Raw genomic sequence first — 24,293 nt, forward strand, 5'->3', positions numbered from 1 at the left:
TTGTGTTAAAGATATTGTCAACATTGCAGGTTCAGGTGTGATATTAACTCAACCAGATCGTCAAGGCTGAGTTTGCTCTCAGGAATGAGAGAGATAAAGGTTCTAATCTCTTCGCTACGTCTTATCTTGGACTTTTCTTTCCATGCTTTGGTGATGCTGACACCACTGCCATGCCGGCACATGAAACAGTTCCGTTTTTTTCCAAAGGAAGTGCCGAGTGGAGTAGTGATAGCGACCTAAGGTCGAGGTTCGCCGGAGGGAAACTAATACAAACGTATTTCCAAATACTTATATAATATTGTTTTTTTTTCTTTTTAGCTGAAATGCAAATACACATAACTGTGTGTGTGTGTTTGTGTATATATATATATATATATATATATATATATATATATATATATATATGTAATATATATAAAATTTAAATACAATATAATTATAATAAAATATATATTAATTTGGCAACATCAATAAGATACAGAGATGGTCAAAAAAAAAAAAAAAGATGCACTGCAAGTTGCACACTGGAGAGGGGCGGGCCAGGCGTGCCATTCCATTCCTGCCTGCACTGGGCAAATCTATTCCTAGAGTGTGGTGAATGGCAGTTGATGTGGGTTTCCTCTGAGCTGCCTGGAAGATGACTGGGCCGGACCACATCCACATTTGCACACACGCAGACACACATATTCACAAAGTGACAACTGCAACTGCTGCAAATACACACACACACACACACACACACACACACACACACACACACACACACACACACACACACACACACACACACACACACACACACACACACACGAGCACGTACAAAAAGACACGCGAGAGCACATTGTGGGGGAAGCAAAGAGGAAGTGAATCATTACCCTGCCTCAGCCTCAAAGTAGGGGGTGACCACTGGACAAGAATGTGTGTGTGCAAACGTACGTTGCATTTTTGTTGCAAGCGACATTGGTTGGTATTAGTTTGTGTGTGTGTTTGTGTCTGTGTGTGTGTAGGCAAGTGTACGTGGGTGGGTGTGTAGGATGTGTGAGCTGGGTGTGGATGCATTCCCTTTCTCTCTACTGCATGTGGTACACTTCATCTCCAAACCATGTCACTGTTTAATCTAATGGGAGGTACTGACAATTGGGAGACACTATGGTTGCATTACAATAATACTATGTGTACTACTATTTATACTATTAAATGCTAAACGCATGACTGAAATGTTTTCCTGAACTGTTTTCCTGATCCTATCAAATAACAAGCAATTTCATACCAAATTTGCAAATAATATATACTTAGATCCTTGCTGTAGACAAAATTGGAGGTATGCACTGACAATGAAAAACTGTGGGTATCCACCAAATTGTTTGGATCATCAAAGGTGAAGTAGTAGACATAAATCTGCAGGTTAACAAAATGTGTCCAACTATTAATATGAAAAATTCCCATTCATCCAGGTTGTTTTATTCCCAGGGCACTGGATTGGCTGCAACTGGACTGTTCTGGTTGTCTTAGAAGACATTTTTACCTCATCAAAGCAGGATTGATGTTTTTGTCGAAACCTAAAGTGGCTGACTGTAAAACATGAGTTTTAAGCGTGGAATCCGGATGAGATAGTCACGACAAAATATGTGTGTTCATAATGCTGGATAATATTTTCTACACATGATGCACTCACAATTTGCAAAGCCATAGGATATACGCCAAGACACTCAACAGAACAGGTGCTACTTCAAAATGAAAAAGTATCCTTGTGTGCCACAATGACATGTCAGCGTTAATGTTGGTTCAACTGAGAGTCAATTCTACAAAGTGCTCTCAAGGATTGCCCCTAGGCCAGCAGCCAATCAGATATATCAGCAATTCGATATTCAGGTTTATGAGAAGCCGACTGGTGGAAGAAGGATTACAGAGTCCTTTTCTGTTCCCCGTCCAAAGGTTTTCGCTATCCTAAAATAGTGGATCAAGCAGATGGTCGTGCCACACAGGCTGGTGAAGTCTGTTTTCCTTCTTTCTCGCTTGAAATGCCTCGCTGTAAAACTGAACCCGAAATGGTCCGAGTGAGGTCTTGAGAGTCTCACATCAGCCCAGAGCCAAGAGGAGTCTCCAGAGGGAGCCCCTTCCTCGTACCCCGGCGTACAGACACCCCTCTCCGTGCCCTTCCAGGGGGCTGGATTGATGGGAAGGAGCTGGCACATTGAGCAAAGAAAAGCAAACGTCTTCCTTAAGCTGCTTTATGCTTCCTAAGGCCTGGCAAATGTGAAAAGAAGTCAAGGGAAGGCCGGAGCTGAGACGAGCGATGGACCGATCTGCAGTCACAAGAAAGTCCTGTGTCCCTCATCACCTTTTGGGGGGGTCACAGTATTTTACGCTCAGACCAGCAGTGGGCAGTGGCAGCCATAAATCTGCTTCATTAGGCCCAACACAGGGCAGCGTGGAGGCTATAATGCCATAATGCACGCTCTGTTTGAAGCGCCATTACCTGGCTGCCAATGCCTGACCTGCCTCCACCCGGAATGCTAACACCACACTGATAAATGCACCATGGACAGTCAGTAAGTTTACATGGAGACTTTTGTTGAGGTCTCGTTCGACACAAACACAACGTGAAAGTCTCAGTCGAGCATGTGAACCTTTGGTCAGCTATGTCAACATAAACGTGTTCGATGAGCCAAGACAGCTTGATCATCTTATTTGAGCTGTCCTTAACATAAAAATGTCATCACAGGTACCAGGTCTCAGGTCACAACCAATCACAGCTCAGCAGTTATCTGAAGCTGAGCCATTATTGGTTATTATCTTTTACCGCTGGTTAGTCTTTTGCAGGTGGCCGTCTCAACTAAAACAGAAAAAAATGGAAGAATTGTGCGAGTACCACAATACAAAAATCAATGTGCACATCAGTAACTTTAATTCAACAAATTGTGACACAACAGTCACTGCCTTTTTTTTCCATAAATGATCTTTATGAAATGGCGATAATGATACTCATGAATCCGTTTAAAACACAACATAAAGATCATGTTCAAATCTGAGGGACGAAAATTTTAATTTCCTGTCATCCGAAAAGTCTACAACTTTGATATAAAATGTAAAAAATAATCTCAGGAAGCAATCTTTTAGAATATTAATGGGACTAGAGAAAATCATTACCATGACATTACCCAATACCAGCATTGAATTATGCTCGCTCATCCCTGGTTAACTGTTTGGGAGAAAGGAGAATAACCCTGCATCATCATTTTTCATATTGTGTCTTTTGTTCAACCAAAGTACAGCACGGGCCTCATGAGCTTGTTGTGTAGTTTTGATTGACCAATGGCACTCATGTCATCCCCAGCACATAGGTACGGGATGGTGGTAAATTCAAAACATAGGTGCGATAGGAACCTATATATAATTATTGCTCTCTTGTCATGAGCTTTTTCCGGTTAACCGTATTAAATTGGATTATATGTTGCGATAAAATAATCGAAGTGTTTGTCTGTACCGAAAATTTTGTCAGATTCAGATTCGTCGATTTTCATTTGCATCTCAAGCTGCATTTTACGCTACTTAGGTCAAACGAGACAATGTTTTTTTTGTCATGTGATTCCATTGGGGTATACAATCCCACTACTGCTAGTGAAATGGAATTGTCTGATTGCATTTTCTGATTCCAATGTGAACCTGATCAGCAGGCATCACAGTTTTGTTGCGACGCTCCGGTCAGCTTGTATGCTATCAAGGTGAGTGCACTATCCCGGCTGACGTGCTTCCACTTTGAATAATCAACCTGGCTGAGTCACGCTGTTCACTGATTACCTTCAGAAAACAAAAGGAACACCTTAAGAACAGTCCGCCCATTCATCCTACTTTTCCATGACGTGCATCCGCCATGGACACACACACACACACTTGAACGCACCACTTATTGGAATTCAGAGTGGGGCCCAGGTAGGGGAAGCTATGCCCATATATGAGCATAGGAGGAACCGGGCCAGGTGTGTGTGCTTGTATGTATACACGCACGCTCACTCACACACACACATGCACGTACACACACACACACACACACACACACACACACACACACACACACACAAAGTGTAATGTGACGTTGCCTCTGAGCTCTTAACTCCAGCCTGAGAACAGTGGCGCTGCTTTGTTGCTGTATAAACAAGCGAGGCGTCACGCGGCCAGCGAAGTGAGGGAAAGTAACGAAGGAAGGAATGAGCGCTCATATAGTTGACATTGTTCTGCTGCTGAGCACACTTTTACTTGCATAACTCCACTTCGGAAAAAAAAACATTTTTGGCATGTCAGGAAGACATGACCTTCGTGACAGCCTTCAATGAGCACGTTGTGTGTGTGTGTGTGTGTGTGTGCATTTGTCAATGAGAGCATAAATGTGGGTCAAATGAAAGGTTGCCACAGGTAAATTATGGCTTGATTGTTGAAATGCAATGACTCAACAAAGTCAACATAGTAAAGCGCGTATGTTTAACAACGCTGTAGTTAAAACAAAGAAGCCATTAAAACATAAACAAAGATGTTTTTGGGGGGGGGGCAAAAAAAAATCAACTAAAAACTTTTCAATTTAGCCCTATTATTTGTGGATGATCTCAAATGTGCTAGGCATCAAATATTTGCCCTTAAGTCTTATATTTGCATTTAAACACGGTTGCTAACCAAAACATCAGCACCTACAGAGGTGTGTAAACCGTATCCCGGATAAATTAAAGAGTGGATACTCGTGAGTTTCCCGCACAGCATTAAAGTAATAAATATGAGATTAGATTTTAAATAGACTCATGTTTGGTCACTCCGCGATGTTGTGTGCCACCTATTTGTTCCACCAGTATGCCTTTACTATTTCCCCAAATGCATTATGTTCAAGAAAAAAAGGGACATAATATGAAATAAACATTATTGTATACTATACTATTATCTATATTAATAAATAGTCAAAACGCAAAGTGATCAGTATTTGTTATTTAGGTTTTTTTTTCATGAATATTTTATCATTTATTTTTAGGAAATGTTCTGCACTGAAGTCCTCAGTGGACCATAAAAAAAGTATAAAATACAATATGATGTAACCATATATTCATGCATGTTTTGGGAATTTTTGTGGTTTTATTTGTTGAAAGAATTTTGTGGCATGCCGTATATGGCCCATATATTACAACTCCTGATCTAGAACAGATGTACCACTGAATTTGAAGCGTTTTGCTAAAGGGGAAGTCAACTCCCAAAATTTCTTTGTAAAAATATTTTCTGTGCAACCCAACTAATCAAAACAATGTTTCGTTTGTGGATTATGAATTACATACAGGAAAAATCCACCTTTATTTTTTTATCCATTTCAGGGGGTGACCATTTTGTTACTTGATGTCGAATGAAAATAACATCACAAATGTCAGGTCACAATCAATAAAGGTTTAGTGATTGAGACCTTAGATCTGGCAACTGTGATGTCATTTTCGGCCGACATCAAGTAACAAAATCGTCACACCTTGAGATGGATAAAAACATATTAAAAAGAAAATGTTGGGGTTGACTTCTTTAAAATGTATAAATAAAATCCCGCACCACTTGTCACCCTTCTCATTTTCCTACTGTAAAATCATTTTTGTATGTACCAAATAATCCAAATGTATTAATTGATATTTTCCTCTCCCCTCCTCCCTGAATGTGTGGTTACAGGAAGGCGTCGGGCCTGCTTCCTGCCAAGTGGGACAGGGCAGGGTTCATTCCATAAGGCAGTGTTGATAAGGCACGGAAGGAGGGAGCGGAGTTGTTGGTGGAGGGAATGGGGGACAGATTCCACGCTAATCTCATCGAGATTCCTGTGAAACATCTCACCGCTAATTTCCATTGACGTTCAACCCTATCGAAAACACATCGCACATAACAATCCAATTTGTGCAATTCAGTAGGTAGTAATTCCACTGACAACCGGAATTAATGGCATATCAACATCCCGACTCAGATATTTAAAAGTTGAAAGTTAGAGGGAGCTCAAAAATACATGATTAATCGCAGTTGTCAAAGTCACGGCGAGTGAGACTCTTGCAAGAACAACATCAGAGAGCACGCGCTCACATAAATAGACACAGTGGTGGTCAGATGGTGACTAAGCCCCCCGCTGCCCCTCACATAAAAGCCCAAACACAAACACGTCAAAACTTGGTACAGCCAATCATGTGCGGAGTCCATTCATAAGAGTGGGAGCTGCGCGATATGACAACCCCTCCTCCCTCCCGCCTCCTACTTCAGCCGCTTCATTCATACCGCCACTGCCGCCAAGCAGAATGAACGCTATGTGTGTCAAATGAAGAGAAGAATGAGAGAGGGGAGGGTGCGGGGTGGGGGCTGTTCAGCATGACCAAGAGAGGAAGCGGCACCTCCATCTGTGAAAGTCAGAATCAGCTCTCACGCTCAATGTCAGCCATGACAGGTCATATGACTGACAAGAATCAAAAAGCGAACCATTTCTGACCACCCAACCCTCAGTTTGGAAAAAACCGGCTCTCATTGGTAAAGCTTAACTTAGAACATATGATAGCCATCAACAGCAGCATGCACTCTCCTCCCTGGGAAGTTCTTAACCCCCTCCTCTCTCTTTTTTTTTTTTTTTTACTTACCCGAGCTTCTTCTTCTTGGGTACTTTTGGAATGAAGGGGGGACCCTCAGTCACTCCTACTCTCCCAGTCATCTCCTCCATGTGTCCTCCGTTTTATACTGTCCCGGCGCTGTCCCGTGCTCCTCTGCCTCCGAGTGGGATTCCGGCGTCACTCTTTAAACTTTTGCCTGGTCCATCAATGGCCGAGAGAGGAGGAGGAGGAGGAGGAGGAGGAGGAGAGAGAAAAAGAGAGAGAGAGGAAAGACGCGATTGGGTAACAAGTTCTCACCCACATCCTCGCATGGACAAATCACACACTCTCGCTTTCCAAAAAAAAAAAAAAACCTCACTTGTCTGCCTTTTATTCCCGCAGTTGCATTCTTCTAAGTGTAATCAGTAACAGGCTCACAGTGACACACACATAAACACATACACACATGGGTGTGTATATGTGTGTGTTTGTGTGTGTGTGTGTGTAAATATATATATACATAATATCTGCGTGTATATATGTATGTATATATGTATATATATATATATATATATATATATACATATATACATACATATATACACGCAGATATTGTGTTTGTGTGTGAGTGTGTGTGTATGCTGTGTGTGTGTGTGTGTGTGTGTCCCTCTGGGCTAAAGGTGCTTTCCCAGCGCTCTGGAGACATCGCAGCCGTTAAAACTCCATGAGCCAAAGTCGCGCTATCACATGTTTCCTCTCTATCTCCCTCACTCGGCCCCCCAACACACACTCTCTCGCACATGCACACACATGCAGACACAAACACACACACACACACACACACACACACACACACACACTCTGGATCAGTGCTCCGGCACTCTCTTTATAGCATGGCTCTTCAAATGAAAAAAAGAAAAAAAGGAGGGGGGCAGGCCAAGGGGAGTGTCCTGTTACACGGCTCTCAATTGAGGTTAGAGAGAGGACATCCATTGAGAAAAAAAAGAGAGGAGGGAAGACGAAGGAAGGAGAAGGGAGGGGGGGATTGTGTGTGTGTGTGTATATTGTCAGGAAACCCCCGGCAAAAGAGTTGGGACGCCTGTGGAAATGGACCTGAAGGGTGGAGGGCTATATAAGAGGCTGGGGTCTTCAGTCACTACAACAACCTTTAGTTGAAAGGCCAAATGATCCATTTTGAGCGGCACCGAATTATACACCTTCACTGATGCTGAATTTTGTCACGTGGATTAATAAAATATCACAAATGCATGGATGTGCAGGACCACAATGTTTTCCACAGTCCAAATGTTTACGATCCAGCGCATGAATACAATGTGATGCTTGTATATGAAGTATTTATTCAAACAATTTTGCTTCAAAAAATGCTACAAAATATTGGTGCTGTTGTTGAAACTCACCAATATACAATATAATATCGTATACAGCATATCGTCTCACTGCCAGATGTTAAATAAACCTACACTGACTTCTGTCCACTCTTCTGATGTAAAACTAGAATTGGCTCAAATTTAGTACATTCTTCTTGGGTTAATGCCGTATGCCTCCACAAAGATACAATTGTGTTGGGTGTTTAATTTGTTTCATATCATGTTCCCAAACAAACAGATCGTGCTGACCAGCTGCTCTCCAAGCCATTCTTCTTACTTGATACGAGATAAAAGTAGTGATTACATCATTAAAAGAATAGGAAGTAGCCAACGGCACGGGTGGAGGTCCCTGCCATGTGTTGACCCGAGGACAACCCTGGTCCTCGCCTCTGGTGTGTGTCCCCCACCCCCATCCTCTGCCAGCCTTTGCCTACTTCCTGCCATTCTAACCCCACACACGCCATCGTTGCCAACCACACCTATCGAACAGTGCAGACCCCTCACCACACCCTTACCCGCCCTTCTCCACCCACTCGCTGGCTCTTGGGGGTTGAGGGCGGAGGGTGGGAGTTTCAAACCTCCAGGAATGACATAGCTGGTCGCTTACTCACAGGAGGCCGTGTGACTGACTCATCAAAGGCTGCGCTGCTGCACCCATGTTACACACACATTGCCACACACACACACACACATGGCCTTTGTCGGTTTCATTCATAACTCTTAAATACACTCCCTGACTCACTTCCCAGGACATGTGACCCAAATAGCCAGAGTTATTTTCCCGCCTTAAGAACAGGTCCTGAGCTATGAGTTCCATCTGAATGTTTACACCTCTTCCGAGTGACAGAGTCATTAAAGTCAAATTATACTTGTTTCCCACCCTGGCTACATTGAGGTCATGTGGCTGTGGAGGTCCCGACCTAATTTGTAGCACCATTAATTTTTAATCACAATTGGCACCCACAACAACTCTGTGATGTAATGTTCTCAGCCCATTCTCACAAGAACCACTATCTCACAATAACACTCGCCTGACTAACACTCAGTCTTTTGAGTGCACGGACGAATGTCATCTTCAGCTATGTGATGACCACACTACAAAGAACAGAAGAAATTTGGTGCAATTTAGACTCGGGTTGGGATAAACCTTGTTTTGGCTTGGTCTGAAGAAAGTCATGGGTTGGTCTAGACCTAGAGGACTATTTTCATTCCCAGCTCAACCCATCGTGTGAATTGTGGTCTAACTATGTGCAAGGGTGGAGTTTTCTGAATGAGAAGATTTTTTTTTTAACAGGTCCCATTTAATGTACCATTAGAGCAGGGGTGTCAAACTCAATTTTTTTACGGGCCGCATTGTAGTCATAGCTTTTTTTCGGAGTGCCATTATGACTGTCAACCCAAATAAATGTAAGAGCACCTCATATTATATACAGTAAAAGCTACAAAACAAAGTGACAAATAACTCGTTTTCAAATCAGATGAGTAAAAACTGGTCAAATATTAAAAAAAAAGATATTATTAAAAGTGAAGACAATTTGCAATTCTAGTAATGACACGAATTTGATGCACAATTTGTCTTCGCAGGCCACATAAAATGATGTGGCGGGCCGTATCTGGCTTCCGGGCCTTGTGTTTGACACCTGCGCAATAGAGTGTCCAGAATGTAGTCTAGGTTTGATTATTTTCAGAAAGGTTTTTATTTTGGTCTAGATGTCTTCATTGCTATGGCACTGGAGGTGTGAAATAAAGTTTTTGGGAGTGTAAACCTCCATTTAGTACTTTTTAAAGACGGTATCAATTCATTGAAATGTTGTATACATTTTTCCCTTTTAAATTAGAATATATTCTTTTTTTGGGAGGAGGAGGTAAAACCAGAGCAGCAAAGAAAAGGTTGTACATGTTTAAAATTTCCTCTCTAAATTGACATAATTTAGTGCAGTTGTCATGAATTCAGTATAATATTGCCTTCAATACCTCCATCTAGCAAGAAATGTGGGATAGAGAGAGATAAAAAGTATTTTAAATGATAATGGACGTTATGCAGAGGATTTTATATACAGATAGGCTGTTTTGGTTTCGAGTTATGAGAGGTAAGCACAAAGGGTGACAATGCGGGGTGCCGTGTGGACTTCAAAGACTCTGTGGCCGGGACTCGACAGTGATCGGATTTTTGGCAAAAAGCCTCCGGCGCGGTGTGGCTCGATGTGACGATGGAGCGAGTGGGTGTGCGTGAATCACGGCCTGTCGCGTGTCGATCCGATGAATGAACGGGTTTGTGTTTGCATGTTGCTCGGCGTCGGAGCCGACAGGCGCTGTTGAGCTGTGGCAGCAGGCAGCGCTCGAACGGGAGATGAGTCAGGACCGCCGCAGTGGCTCAAATGACTCCGGAGCTGCCAAAAAACATCAGGAGTCACATAAACGCCCTCTTCGGTCCCTTATTATTCAGCATTCTGTCACCAGTAGTTCGAAGGATTTTGCACAAAACAGCAGTTAGACTATTTCTTTTAAAGCACACCTGCTTTTTATTTATTATGCAAAGAGCAAGTATTTTTGTGGTGCTAAATTTGCTGTTGTCAGCATAGCATCTGTGTTTGTGAAACATCAACAGGTCTGCTATCCTTGTAGCTTCTGTTGCGGCATCGTTCCTTTTCAAATATGCAGGCAAAAATGATGCCAATAATCCTGTATGTATTGAAATGTACAAATGTGAATTGATTTTCCTCAATTGATTTTCTAATTGATTTTCTCAAGAGAATTTTGCTGGTTCGGCACCAAATGTCACCACCCTCTAATTCACAGTGTAAAGTCACGTGTTTTTAGACTTGCTTAACTTTGTTTCAGCAAATTGAACAATTCCCACCACTTCCATCACAATCTACGCAATAGTCACATTGCATGTTCCGTGATGTAGGATGCAAATGAACTTAACGGATTCTCATCTAATTTCAAGGATACCTGATTTATGTATGATTATGGGCACAAGGAGTAAAATACTATTGCAGTACCTCACTCAAAAACTGTAGACCTTTTTAGTAGTTTTTTTTTCCAGAATGCCATATTTAAAAGGTAGATAAATGATATTATTTTAAATTATTCTAAATAGAATAAATATTAGAAATTATATTATTAACCACCCAAACAATATCTCAAGGGAAAAAATGGTCTGTTTTAAATTTGCCTGTCATTTTTCACATCACTGCTGGTATCACATATTAAGGACTAATTATGAAGGAAATGCTCGTCAATTTTTTGTTATTTACATCTATATAATTTACATCTAATAACGCGGAAATAATATTTGTGGTACAAGCCACTCTCAGTGTGGAAAGCTGGGAAATATGAATCACCTGGAATTCTTTGGACTTCACCATTAAAAGTGACGCTTACGTTCACGCTACGGTTGGTTGCAAGAAACGTTTTTGATTGTGCTAGCATAAATGAGCAGTTTTGCCATTTTAGATTGTGACTCAGCCTATTGTGAGAGCTCCCTGCTCGCTTTCTCAGGGTGGATACAATGGCGGAGATGTGCATTTCAACAGGCGGGGGCCCCTCCTTCATGTTGCCACACACAGACATGCACATAGGCACATGCGCAAACACACACACACACACACACACACACACACACACACACACACACACACACACACACACACACACACACACACACACACACACACACAATGGAAAGGAAGCTGGGGATTCCTGAGATTCCTGTGGACAAAAAGGTGTGAACCCGGGCAGCCGAGCAGCCTGGGAAATCTGTCGCGGTGTGCTCGGGTAGCAGTTTAATGGCCGACAGAGGTGCTGGTGACACGGCCGCAGATAAACAAGACTTACGCAGATAAGGTCAAAGAATTCAAACAACAGAGGAAAAGTAAAGGAGGGGTGGGTGGGATGCAACAGATAACAAAGACGACGTAAAAATATTTGGGATGTTTGGGAAGCGAGCTGTTAAGAAATTATTTTCGAGCTCAGTCTTGCTGTCTTGTCCTTTTCTCATGCCTGACTTCCAATCTGAATTATTATATTACACGCACTTAGTGTGAACCATGGGCTTGTTTCCGTGAACACAAAGCTGATCAACTGCATTTGAGAAAGCCATGACTTATTCTGCGATAGTTTTAAAATTGATCATTCAAATATTTCACAGAAAATGCCAAACGTAGATCCCTATTATCAACAACAAAACTTTTCTTTTTGAATCATTATTTTGCTGCAAATTTTGAGGTATAGAAATAGCTTTTTATTGATCACTATGGAATATCCATCTATCCCACAGAGTCTTTATTTGTTTGGCAGCTAGAAACCAGTTTGCACATTATTGCCACCTATATTTGCAGGGCTATCTCCATTAATTTTTTTTTAAATATATTGTCCCACCTTGGTGGTGGTCAGTATTCTGCTGAGTGCTATTCAGGTTACTGTGGTGTTAACTTCATAAGTGGCATCATGCCCGAAGGAACCACACTGACTATATTAGGCCAGTATGTTTGTCGCAAGCACTCAATCCAACTGTGATGTCATGGTCACGCTGGCGAGGCATGACTGCATGTCTTATCTGTGCCCACTGGACTTGCGCTAGCTCCATTGCTGTCTGTCTGACCCTGACTCCCCCATCAGGCTTGTGTGTGTGTGTGTGCGTTTGTGGGGGGGCCGCTAATAACCCTGCAGAAGCAGGTACTGTAAAACACTGCACTTTCATCCGTGATGTGCTTTGGTGACATAAGAATTTTCCATGATTTCAGGAATAATGTTACCACATACACACACTTGTATTTTATGCCACACAAAACTAGCAGTATCAAACGTCTGGTCCAGGGATCATTTGGGGCCCAGATATTATTGGCCAACAAAGTTTCCTGCACGGGTCTATTTTTTTAAATCTGGCTCTCACCTAACCTGCCTCTGCCCAGCAACCCGCAAACTTGTCACGTTAATGAAGAGCATTCATTTTTCCCGGTTCTCCACCAATCACCTGCCAATCTGTCACCAATACCCGCATACGAAGCCTTCAGAAAATTATGAAAACATCAAACGTTCAAGAACCCCCATTCCAGTACTCCAGTTAAAAAAAAAACTTTTATTTTTAATATGACGAACTGATTGAAAATGGAAGCATGTGATGCGTTCTGATTTCAAATGCTAGTTTGCTACGTGTTGCAATTATAGTCTTTTTCTCAGATATTCTAGCCTGTAAATCTAATCTCAAATCTGACTAAAGGTAACGATTTCTATAATTATTTAGTTTTTTTTGTTGTTGAGATCTTTGTTAACACACACACACACCAGTTTTGTTCAGTTATGTTTGCAGACTGCGGTCCTCATACATCTTTGCGCATGGTTAATTAGTATGATATTTGAACCCGTAAATTCTATTGACATCTCATTCCATCACTTCACAGGCATGTTTGAATGGTTCCCACCCTCACATTTTTAGGACAGGTGATAAACGGGGTGAAAAGGTTACATTTCTTTAGTGTGAGTCATGTTGGATAAATTGTTGGACTAGGAACATGTGAACACCCCCTGAAGCAGCATCACATCATCAAACCACATTGAATGAAATTCTTATTGTTAAAGTAATCAAAACTTAACAAAATATTTGTTACTTTCCGCAGGCGTCTTTTTTGGAACATCAATATCATTTTCAGAGAAAATCTGACAAGCTGCACCAAGACCTGGGAGGATTACTCATAATATTGCAATACTCATATGATACTATTGACAATAGAAAAATCATGGAACTGTACCATTACTTGATATTACTGGGTTTATTACAGGCATATTTTGTTCATGCCAAATTCACAGTTCCGCATCATTAGTTGATGTTATTAGGGCAAACCAGAGGTGGGTGTTTCAACTATGGCCTTTCAGAGGCCTTGACATGTACCAAAAATAACTTTTGACAGCCTGCAGTCTATTAAAAAAACTTATGTTGGGGCAGTATGAAAGCAGAAGGTGACAAAAAAGTCGAGGGGTTGCCACACCCGGAATGTGAAGATCAGCTCTGTGCAGGGCTGCATCTATCCGGGTGGACCCCCCCAGGTTTAGTTTTTCAAAATATAATACTGTCCAAATAATATGTAATTGATTGATGGATTTGGTTTTAAGGTAGTAAAAAAAAAAAAAAAATGCAAAAAAGTTAACAAAAAAAAAAAATAAAGTCGTAATTGAATCCTTCAATTTTTCTGTACGGGGCCATCAGAGGAAAGAGTTTGGACACTGCTGTGTTCAACAAAAGTAGTCTACCAGGAGAATGCTAATGATATGCTCAAGTGCCAGAAGGTCATTAAGAACAAAAATTCCTCCATCTGCTTCAAAATCAACAACAACTATTAATAACCAATTAATTTCTGGAAAAGAAAAAAAAAACTTTGAAGGAAATAAGATTTGATATGAGACCATTTAGCTAAGTCAGTCTGTATTGAGTCTGAAAACTACAAAGGCTTTTAATGCAATACACAATGTTCACACTGTCAGTTGCGGTATGATGGCAATGTGACTCGTCTAAAGCGAGGACGCTCCACTTCGTCATCGCGGCACAACCCCCGCCTCCTCCGTCCTCCCCCTTTCCTCTTCCTCTTCCCTTCAGAGGTGCGAGAGGGAAAACATCTCCAGTGAGTGAATGAGCGACTGTGCTGCCTCGCAGGACACGAGAGCGGCGAGCGCTGCCAAGGCGGTGAGGGGTCACGCCGCCAGGAATGTGTGGTCTCCGAGGACCGCTGCGTCGCTCTCCGGCTCCCCTGGTGGAGAGCGGATGTCATGACGCTAGGCGTGAGCGCTTCTAAGGGCGTTTCCTGCGCTCACTTCCACCTGACCCTACCCCTGCACGCTCATGCTGTCATCCACCACTTCCTCAGTACTCCCTCTCGAACCGCTCCCCTCGGCGCCGACATCCACACCCCAGACTGGTGGACTCCCTGCGACTTTCCCGAGAACCACCTTCCATTATCTTCACGACTGGCGCAACCCAGGAAGCTGCCACGGACGCCCGCCGCTGAGCTCACAGGGTTGCCCTGGCCCTGTGCCCGACTTCCATTTCTGAGAACACTTGATTGAAATACACAGAAATGTAAAACCCTTGTGTCGAGAAAAAACAAAACAAAGAGCAATTACACACATGTTTTCGATGAAAGTGTTCTTTCTTTTGGGTGCTCCTCACAATCTGACTTTGTAGCCACGCATGAAACAATAAAAATGATTTTTTTGACTCCTGGATGTCCTCCTTTCTACTAATTCGAACCTCAGATTTGCCTTGTTAAATTTAAAACACTGGATTAACTAAATTTATAGCAGAGTAAATTTGAATTTAGTTTTTGAACAAAATAAGATGTGATTGGGCAATACAATATGCCTGTATTTTTATTTTGCAACACCATACTTTTATGTGCTGAATGATAGCCTAGGATTTGAATCAAATTTCATAGATAAGTGAAGTGATCAGTTGAATGACGGAATTAATGGCTTCTTGAAACAAATGAGCTATGCATTACTTGTCTGCGACCCTCAGAAGTAGCTTGCTAAAGAAGGCTACTGAATACGTTGGCATCAAAGCGTAAATTCTGCAATTCCTATCATGGCCACCCACAAATTCATCCTCATCACAATAACTTTCAAATCACTGCTGTTCAATAAAAAAACAAGCCCCCCCGTTTCAACAGTTGTTGAAATAGTTGTTTCCAACTCACATGAAAGTCACATCTGAGGGAGAGCAGGACGAGGAACCGCGTGTGAAATCGTCTCATCGACCCGGCACAGTTCGTCCCCATGATGTCATTCCTGATTGCTTACGACTTTGCATAGAAATATGTGCTCAAATGCAGCATGTGAGCATGCTGTTCACGCCAGATTAGACTGTCCCCAACGAGGAGTAATTAATGGTGAGAAAAAGAACGAGTGGTTCCACCAGAAGGCTCATCTGTCTAAAAAACAAGCTGTGAATGGACTGCAAATGTCTGCTCACACAATACATAAAGAACTACACAGAAAAAAATAGCACCCCACTACATCGAAGGCCATTTCCAAGATTTTAATGTTAATAAATTCATGATACGCCCGAATTAAGGCACTTTCTACAATCTTGCTCAAGAATGTTGATAGTTTGATGGTCAGACAGACAGAGAAAAGAGTTATTTTCCTCTCCACCAATGCTTACAGCACTTGCATCAAATAGCTATCCAGCGGCATTCTCTCATTTTGGGGGGGGGCTGACTCACAAGCGCCGGCCCACTCAACAACAACAACACCAGCACCACCTCTACAACCGCGCGCCTCCTCCTCTTCCTCCTCCTCTGCTCAACCCCGGCCGTACCCCAGCGTGGGAGGCAGCCCGGCCCGGGACCAGAAGAGAGCCTGGGGCGAGGCGCGCACACATGCACACACAGCCAGCACGGACCCGCAACTCTGGAGCCTTTTTTTTTTTTTTCATGCACCCACGCACACATTAACACACACTTCCAGCCCACATGCGGTACCCATGCTGATTTTTAAAGCACCTCTTTAATGATGTCATGTGCGCACATGTGAAGGGATCATGGAGGGGAAACGTGGGAGTGTGTGGGCGCTACACTGACTGCATGTGTACTCTGGCTACTGTTACATTTGGCTCACACACACGAGAAGGAAATACTGTCCTATGCTTATGGAGCACTACATTAAGCATACAATTTGGTGAGCCACATCCAAAATTCTATTCATAACAATCATAATGTCCAATTCTGATGAAGCATTGAACAAAATGCTTGTGAATGTTCTTGCCATATTTAGGTTGAGCAGCCCAACATGTTAGAATAGAGTCAAAGCAGTCAAGCAAAAAGAAATGGGCAAATATTTTCAGAAGGGCTGTAGTCAATGAAATTTTTGTATTTTAGTATTACAAATCAGGATTAATTAGCTTCTATATTTACTTCCTATATGGTCTATTTTATGTATGGGAAATATTACACAATCTGACATTGTCAAACTGATCATCGGTTTCACTGATTTTTGCAAATACCAACCAACACAACCATATAATAACACAGAACAACCAGTGAATACAACTTCAACCATGCTTTTAAATTAACTCTCACAAACTTTCAAAATCACAGAATAATAAATTCATATAATTTGTGTGGCACTTACCAGCAGGACGGGAGGCTGTGAGGGTCATTCGCAAAGAACAGGTGGAGGAGGAGCACGTCATTCCCACCCTGTCCTGACACTGAGGCGGTGAGATCCTTATGATTGGCTGGTTGTCACACGTTGTGGGATGGCAGCACTGTGAAAGGGGCCAGATTGCTCATTAGAATATCTCACATTTGCGCGTGGGCGAGCGTTTAGCGAGCCCGCTCCCACTCTGCGGGCTCCAGGAACACTCGTTCTCCATCCAACGCCGTGCGAGGTCCTGACCCGCCGAGTCTGTCCGCTACTAAGCCAGTCCAAGTTACACGGGTTGGAAATTAATTAATTTTGTACACTCCTTTTCAACATAAATCAGCTGAAACATGAAAACAACTAAAAAAAGAACACTTTCCATTTGGACTGAGAATTGAAGCAAGTCAAATCTATATGATTTATATCTATGTTAAAATGGCTAAGCTGTGCACCCCTGATGTGATAAAAAGGTGGGGGTACCTGTGGTCTTTGGCCTTTGCTCAGACACCTTCAGCAAATGCAGCACTGCAGGATCTGTGAAGCGCAAAAACATACACACACATACAAGAAAAAGTCACAACAAAGCTTATAAGGGTCATTACATACTGCAGGCTTTTTCAACGCACACACATGCAAGATCCCGACAGCGTTGGCGCACCACCATTCTTGCCCGCAAAAGCAAAGCTGAAGATGGTCGCATTACATGATCGCTCAATTTATTGCAACCTTTCCTAAATGTTTAATTCCATTTGGAATACACCTCTCCTTTCTCAAAAAAAGTAATAAAACATGCTACAACCAGACAAAGCCCCTACGGGTGCGCCGATAATATGTACTTGATCACAGCGTTTTCTTTTTAATCCAAAGAAATATCTGAACAGTGTTAAAGAGGGGCACTCGAGCACTCACCCAAGCTTTGAAAAAAAAAACATAAAAAAAAAACCCATCAGAACAAAGCCCATGATTAAGCCATGCACCTCATTTTACATCATAACAGAGCAGGTGCAGCCCTCTCCATCAAAATGAAAAAAAGAAAAAAAAGTCACAAAGCCAGCCATACTGTATATCACAGCCCTTCCCAAAACATTTTCCTGTGAGCCGCGCACCTCCTTCAGCGACAAATTTGGTGCACCCCCTTGCCGCGCTTCCAAAACAAAACATAAACAACGTATTATATTGTAACACAGCTAGATTTGGTGCACTCCCAAAACACTATATATATATATATATATATATATATATATATATATATATATATATATATATATATATATATATATATATATATATATATATATACATACGTATATATATATTTATATATAACTATCAGCAGAAATTGAAATCACAATAGAGCAATTGCCCAATAATCGATACATTAAAACAAAATCTCTACAAAAATAAGAGAAAACTAACTTCCTTTTGTTTCTTTATCAAAATGTAACAAGGTGTAGTTTCGTGTTTTGTGGAAAATGTTATATTTGATGCTGGAATATTGCATCCGGAGCTCTGACGATACGTCACATTAGAACAACTTTGTCCCACACCTTTCCCTGTATATAAATAAGTTGTCAAAGTGTCTGGTCGGTCCGGTAGCATTCCAAAGTCCATGAGACATTTGCAAAATTCCTTTCGTCATCGCTCTGTCGGCATAGCAGGTGAATCTCATTCCTCACACATTAACGCACACTTTATGACATCTGGGTGAAGACATGCAAGAAGGGAAAAAAAAAAAAAATCTCCAGATCTCTGCTCGGAACATTTGAACTTGCAAAATTGTTTTCCATCCTGCAGCAGTAATTTGCAATATTGGGTCGAAATTGTTTAACTGTCTCCGTATTTCACAATTCCTCAAGAGGTGGACTTAGAAACAGAGATATGATTTTATTATTCTGAGGATCGCTTATTATATCATAAATGATCAATCAAACATTCAAAGTGATATCTTAAAACAGGCGAACTGGGCAATGTGTGGTCTGAAGCGCAATGTGTTTTCAAGGGCAGATGAAAAATGCATTTACTGGTTGTTTTGACAAAACAAGCCATTCAAAACTCAAAACTTTTCATTGGACTCCTATGAAAGGCTCCTTCAATATATTTATTTTGATGTGTTTTTTTTTTTTCATTTTCAGACAATATACAATGCCTTGTTCCGAAGCGGTTTGTTTGACTGTCATTTCTAGCGGCGACGAGAAATGCGTGGCATAAATGTAGCGCTATGCAAAGCTGTGACTTGCTTGTACATAAATGAGAACACAGAATTTAATTTGTTTGTAAAAGGTCAAATTGGCAGTTAGTGCAGATTGTCATCAGATACAGACAAAATGCTTACTATCACATGAGCTGATATTTTCGTTAACACTAAGTTGATTTTTTTCCCCCAAAAAGGTCGCAAATGTCTACATTTAAAATATTTTGGCTCACTAACTGTTTATCGATGATGCTTGGCGCAAGTTACACCATCATCTGTGTATGTAATTCATTCAAAGTGAAAGTGAAAAATCATAGTCGCCTGCAGTGATGGCGTCAAAGGGGAAATACACTTGCTGTGGGGCTTTACCGTCATGCCTCACCAAAAAGTCGTGACTTTTCCCTTTCAAGCCCCTTGTCATTCTCACTCTGAATCGCCAACGTTTGCACGCATATCGTCGGGCGCCTGGTACAAGACAAAAAGCGGCGGAGAAAGCCGACGACGCTATCGCTACAGGATGTGGAATTCTCTGAATTCATTTTCAAGTAGCTCACACTTGTCTGGAAATTAGTGCAGGGAAGGTTTAGGGTATTTTTCTCAACAGCCCCAGCAACATATTCTCAATGTACTATTCTCAGTCTTACACTGACTAATTGAAATCCTTTGTCAGCTCATCAATGTGATGATTTTCTTTTTATAAGAAAACCACATAGCTGCTTTGTTTCCCGTCACTCAAAGAAGATTGAATCTAATTTGCTGGAAAACACATTTGACATCTCATCAAGCTGAAAAAAGGCGTCATTCAGACCCCATCAAAGTTTCACATTAATAAATCAAATGAAATAGTAAGAGAAAAGGAAATGAATGCACAGAAAAGAAGATGTCATTTAAGTTTTACAGCAAAGAATAGACTATCTGAAAAGAGATACAGTAGATGGAGTGGTAAAGGAGAACAAATAATAGTTAAAAACTCAACATCAAACAAAAGAAAGTCACATATGATGATGTAAAACAAAACAATGAGGATGATAGGGAACAAAAAACCAAAGCAGAGAAATGGTGATTAAGCCAAAAACCCTTACGGGAATTGCATACATTGGATGACAGGATGGAAAGGCAATCAGATATTACATTTAGGTAAAAGACGGACATAAGTGACAAACTAGATATAAAGAAGACGGGAGGATTTGAGAAATCAGAACAAAATCAGATATTGATTGGATGTCACAAAAGAAAAGGAGAAAAATAGAACCCATGTGTTATGAATGAGCCTTTTTAAAAAAAAAAGAATCAAATCTGTATTTGGATGCAGATCTGCACACGTAAAGACTTAAAAGAACAAATGGAGCATGGATTCAAATACAAAATCAAATCATAGATGATATGAATATTAGCAAAAAAAGGATCATGTCAGACGTAGTGACGAGAAATAGAGAGACAGATGGGATAGCATGATCCAAACAAATGCAAGCATAGATATAATCATATTTCAATTAGTACAAAACAATAAAAGCACAAGAAATGATATTTGATAAAAATAAAATACCAATAGAGCTCATATAAGATTATCATTGATAGAAAACATAGATGACAGGAGAAACAGGATGACATGCAACCATATAAAACAAGTAAAAGTGAGAGTTTAAAAAAAAGCTAGGAGAATTAATTAAAACAAAATATTAACGTGGATATTAATGTTTTGCAATGTCAGAAGACATTTCCAGGGTTTTTCATACCAATATTTTGGGCTGTATAATATCAAGTCCGGGTCAGCATAAATCATCAGCAAGGAGTGTCGGGCAGTCAGTCGCGGGTCATCAGAGTACACCGAACTCGACCGATGACAAACGTGCGAACGCGGGATCGCCTAACCTGACAAGGCAGCTGCCTTTCCAGCTCCTGATAACGAGAAAAAAAAGCAGGGCGGACGTCGAGGGACAGTCGCATTAACTTGAAGCTACGATTAAAAAAAAAGTAACAAGTCTTGGCAGTTTGGTCAAATAGATTCCATTGATGATTTCATGCGAATTTTTACTCCTAGTTTGTTTGTCAACTTGCTCCCAATCCCAGTAAGACCGTGTGAAGGCCGAGGTGTTTTCACTGTCTCCTTCACTGGGAATTCCCCTCTCGGAACCGCAGCTGTACATTGGCCTGTGTGCAAAGGCATGCGTACGTGTGTGTACATATATGTGTGTGTGCGTGTGCATGTGTGTGTGTGTTTCCTCCCTCATTCCCAGGCTTCTGAGTTAAAGCCTCTTAAATGTCCCCCCTTTGCCTTTTGTCCTCACGTTTCAGCTGAAGTTTCCCCACATTCATCCCACTATTCCGACTGTGTGTGTGTGTGTGTGTGTGTGTGTGTGTGTGTGTGTGTGTGTGTGTTTGTGTGTGCGAGAGAGCTCCGGAATGCACTTTTGGTTTGACAGGCAGCTCAACTGCACGTGAATGTGCGTTTGAGTACGCATGTGTAAATAAAGTCGTTTAAAACCAAATTATGATAAGTAAATGAAAGGTGAATTTTGTGAATAATGCAATCATCTTTTCTTTTTTTAACGCAGGCATGCTTTTGGCCCTTGTGCAAAATCAACACACGCGTGCACACAAACACACACATGCGTACACACGCACACACTTCAAATATGTGCTCTGGCTCAACGAGAGCTCTGCACCCACTCACCCACACAGCCACCCACACACTCACGTGCACTGCCAAACAGCGCTCGCTCATGAGCCACCCACCGCATCCCCTTCCCAATCCACCCACCACACACACACACACACACACACATTTCACACCGGGCATACGCCTGATTTCCTCTTTTTTTTGGCAGCAATAAAATGCTAAACCCAAATACATGATAATCACATTCCGTGCATATCTCTCCCGCCAGTGGGAAGTTGCGACTGGTTTTCTGCAAAAGTTGCTTGCAGTATGCGTGCGTGTGTGTGTGCGCGCGCGGGTGTGCGTGTGTGTGCATGTGTCAATGCATGTGTGTGTGTGTGTGTGTGTTGTGCAACCCTGGACCCAGAAGAAGAAGATGAGAAAAAAGGCAGAATGAGTGCGAGGGAACAAAGAGATCTGGGGTGAAGTCTCACACATTCCTCAGGCTTGCCAATATTCTACCAAGCACCATCGTGGCTGCTCCAACTCCAGACACACACACACGTACACGCACACACACACACATAGGGTGAAAGCTCACACCTAACTTTTTTCCAGCCAAAATGTCCCCTTGGTGAACAATGTCTAGACCATGAAAAGTGATATAGGGATTGTGCCGCACAAATGAAGACAACACATCATCAATTAACACAAAACCATACACACACAAACACACACAGTAAAACAACATTTTCATTTAGTGGACCAACTACAATCCCCCACAAAGACAAAACAACCCCACAGCAAAATGTGGAATCTCAAGGGTCATGCTCATAACGACAGAAAGACAAGAATGTGTGTAATAAAACCACATTTATGTCATCCATGGTGAATGAACAATAAAAGTTCGGCATGCAAGTCAAACGCTTACAAATGCTGACAGGCAAGAAGAGGCTGTCCTACCTTATCATGTTATTTTTTTGGTAGCAGAAGAAGGGATGCAATTAGAGAGAAAGAAAAGCATTGAAAATAAATGCATGTTGCGTTGATGATGTGTGAAGAGTGAGCACTACCTGAGCACATGGCACGCCGCGCCGCACTTCCTCCACGCGCTTTTGTCTCTCTCTGCTGCTCGCCTCGCATGCTTCTCCATCTGCCTGTCGCTCAGCGTCTCTCCTCATGTCTTCCTCCCTCCCTCCCTCGCTCGCTCGCTCTCCCTCCCTCCCTCTCGCTCTCTCTCTCTCTCTTTTTTGGCCTCTCTCTCCCCCTCACACCCTCCCCTCCTCTACTGAGGTAGTAACTCGTCTCACTTGAGGCAATAAAGTTGTCCCGCCTCATACTAACTGCACGAGGCCTAAGGTGCGCCGAGTGTGTTCGTGCAAAATTTCAGCGAGAATTCTTTCATTAAAATGCTGAATATTTTGAAAAACCATGAACAACGTAGAGTCCGTGGACCATATAGACCAAGGTATGACCCACCAAGCTTCTCAGAGCAAAGTAGTATAGCAGGTTCAATTTTAGTGGTGCTCAGACAGATTCCTTTGGAGTAGGTTCTCAGAAAACTGGAAATGGCCGAATTATATGAAAAACGGAACTTGGACACCAAAATGACCTGTGAGTAGAGCATACGTTTGATTTCCGCGCATACTGTTGTGATGGACATGCTTGCTACTGCCCATGTCATTGCAGTCCAGCATTCAGTTGACAGCCACAAGTTGACGGGTGCTGGATTTTGGAAGTTGTGTTCAGGGCCATATGTACATTTCTGACAGGATACACATTCATTTTCTAGAGGCCCTCCCTGAAACTCATGGCAGCTGCACGCCACATATAGACAAACAACCATTCACGCTAACATTCACGACTGGTCAATTTAGAGTCTTGAATGAAAGTAGTACGCAATATTTTGTAATGCACCAGACAAATGGCAGAAAACCTAAATGCATACGAGGAAAGCATGCAAATCGGACTTGAGCAGGGATTCAAGTTCCAAACCTTGGAATGGTGAGACAGGTGTGCCAACCACTAGGGCACAGTGTTATCCCAAGATACAATTTTTACGTGATACAAATTTATGAAATAATGATTCAATATACTACAATGAACAAGCCCTCACACATGACCTTATAGAATGCAGATTTTCATACATTACATATGAATTGTATATACAGCATATATATCTTTTGCCATCTCAGAGCAAAATAGCAGACTTCCTTTGTTTTTTTGGCTCTAACTTATTTATCCTTTTAAGTCTCCTTAATTCTTCTCATGATGGATGTGACAACCAGAACGTACATGGAACCCATATCAATTGTGCAATTTTGGCAAGGTATACAAACGGCACAAAAGTCACTCAGTTTCTAAATCAGGCATTGGAAAAATCTACAAATAAGGAGTACGTA

The 24,293-nt window shown here is 41.8% G+C and overlaps 1 long non-coding RNA gene across 1 annotated transcript; it reads right to left on the reverse strand.

Annotated features, from left to right (window-relative positions):
- Positions 1-466: 466 nt before the first annotated feature.
- On the reverse strand, positions 467-23,079 carry LOC147050778 (uncharacterized). The gene is made up of 3 exons (XR_015067279.1): positions 22,965-23,079; positions 17,582-17,635; positions 467-17,225 (listed from the first exon to the last, which is right to left on the reverse strand). It is a non-coding gene; the product is annotated as an uncharacterized LOC147050778 (long non-coding RNA).
- Positions 23,080-24,293: the final 1,214 nt, after the last annotated feature.

Source organism: Syngnathus leptorhynchus, chromosome 9, assembly GCF_054491065.1.
Source record: "Syngnathus leptorhynchus isolate UIUO chromosome 9, UIUO_Slep, whole genome shotgun sequence".
Taxonomy (NCBI): Eukaryota; Metazoa; Chordata; class Actinopteri; order Syngnathiformes; family Syngnathidae; genus Syngnathus; species Syngnathus leptorhynchus.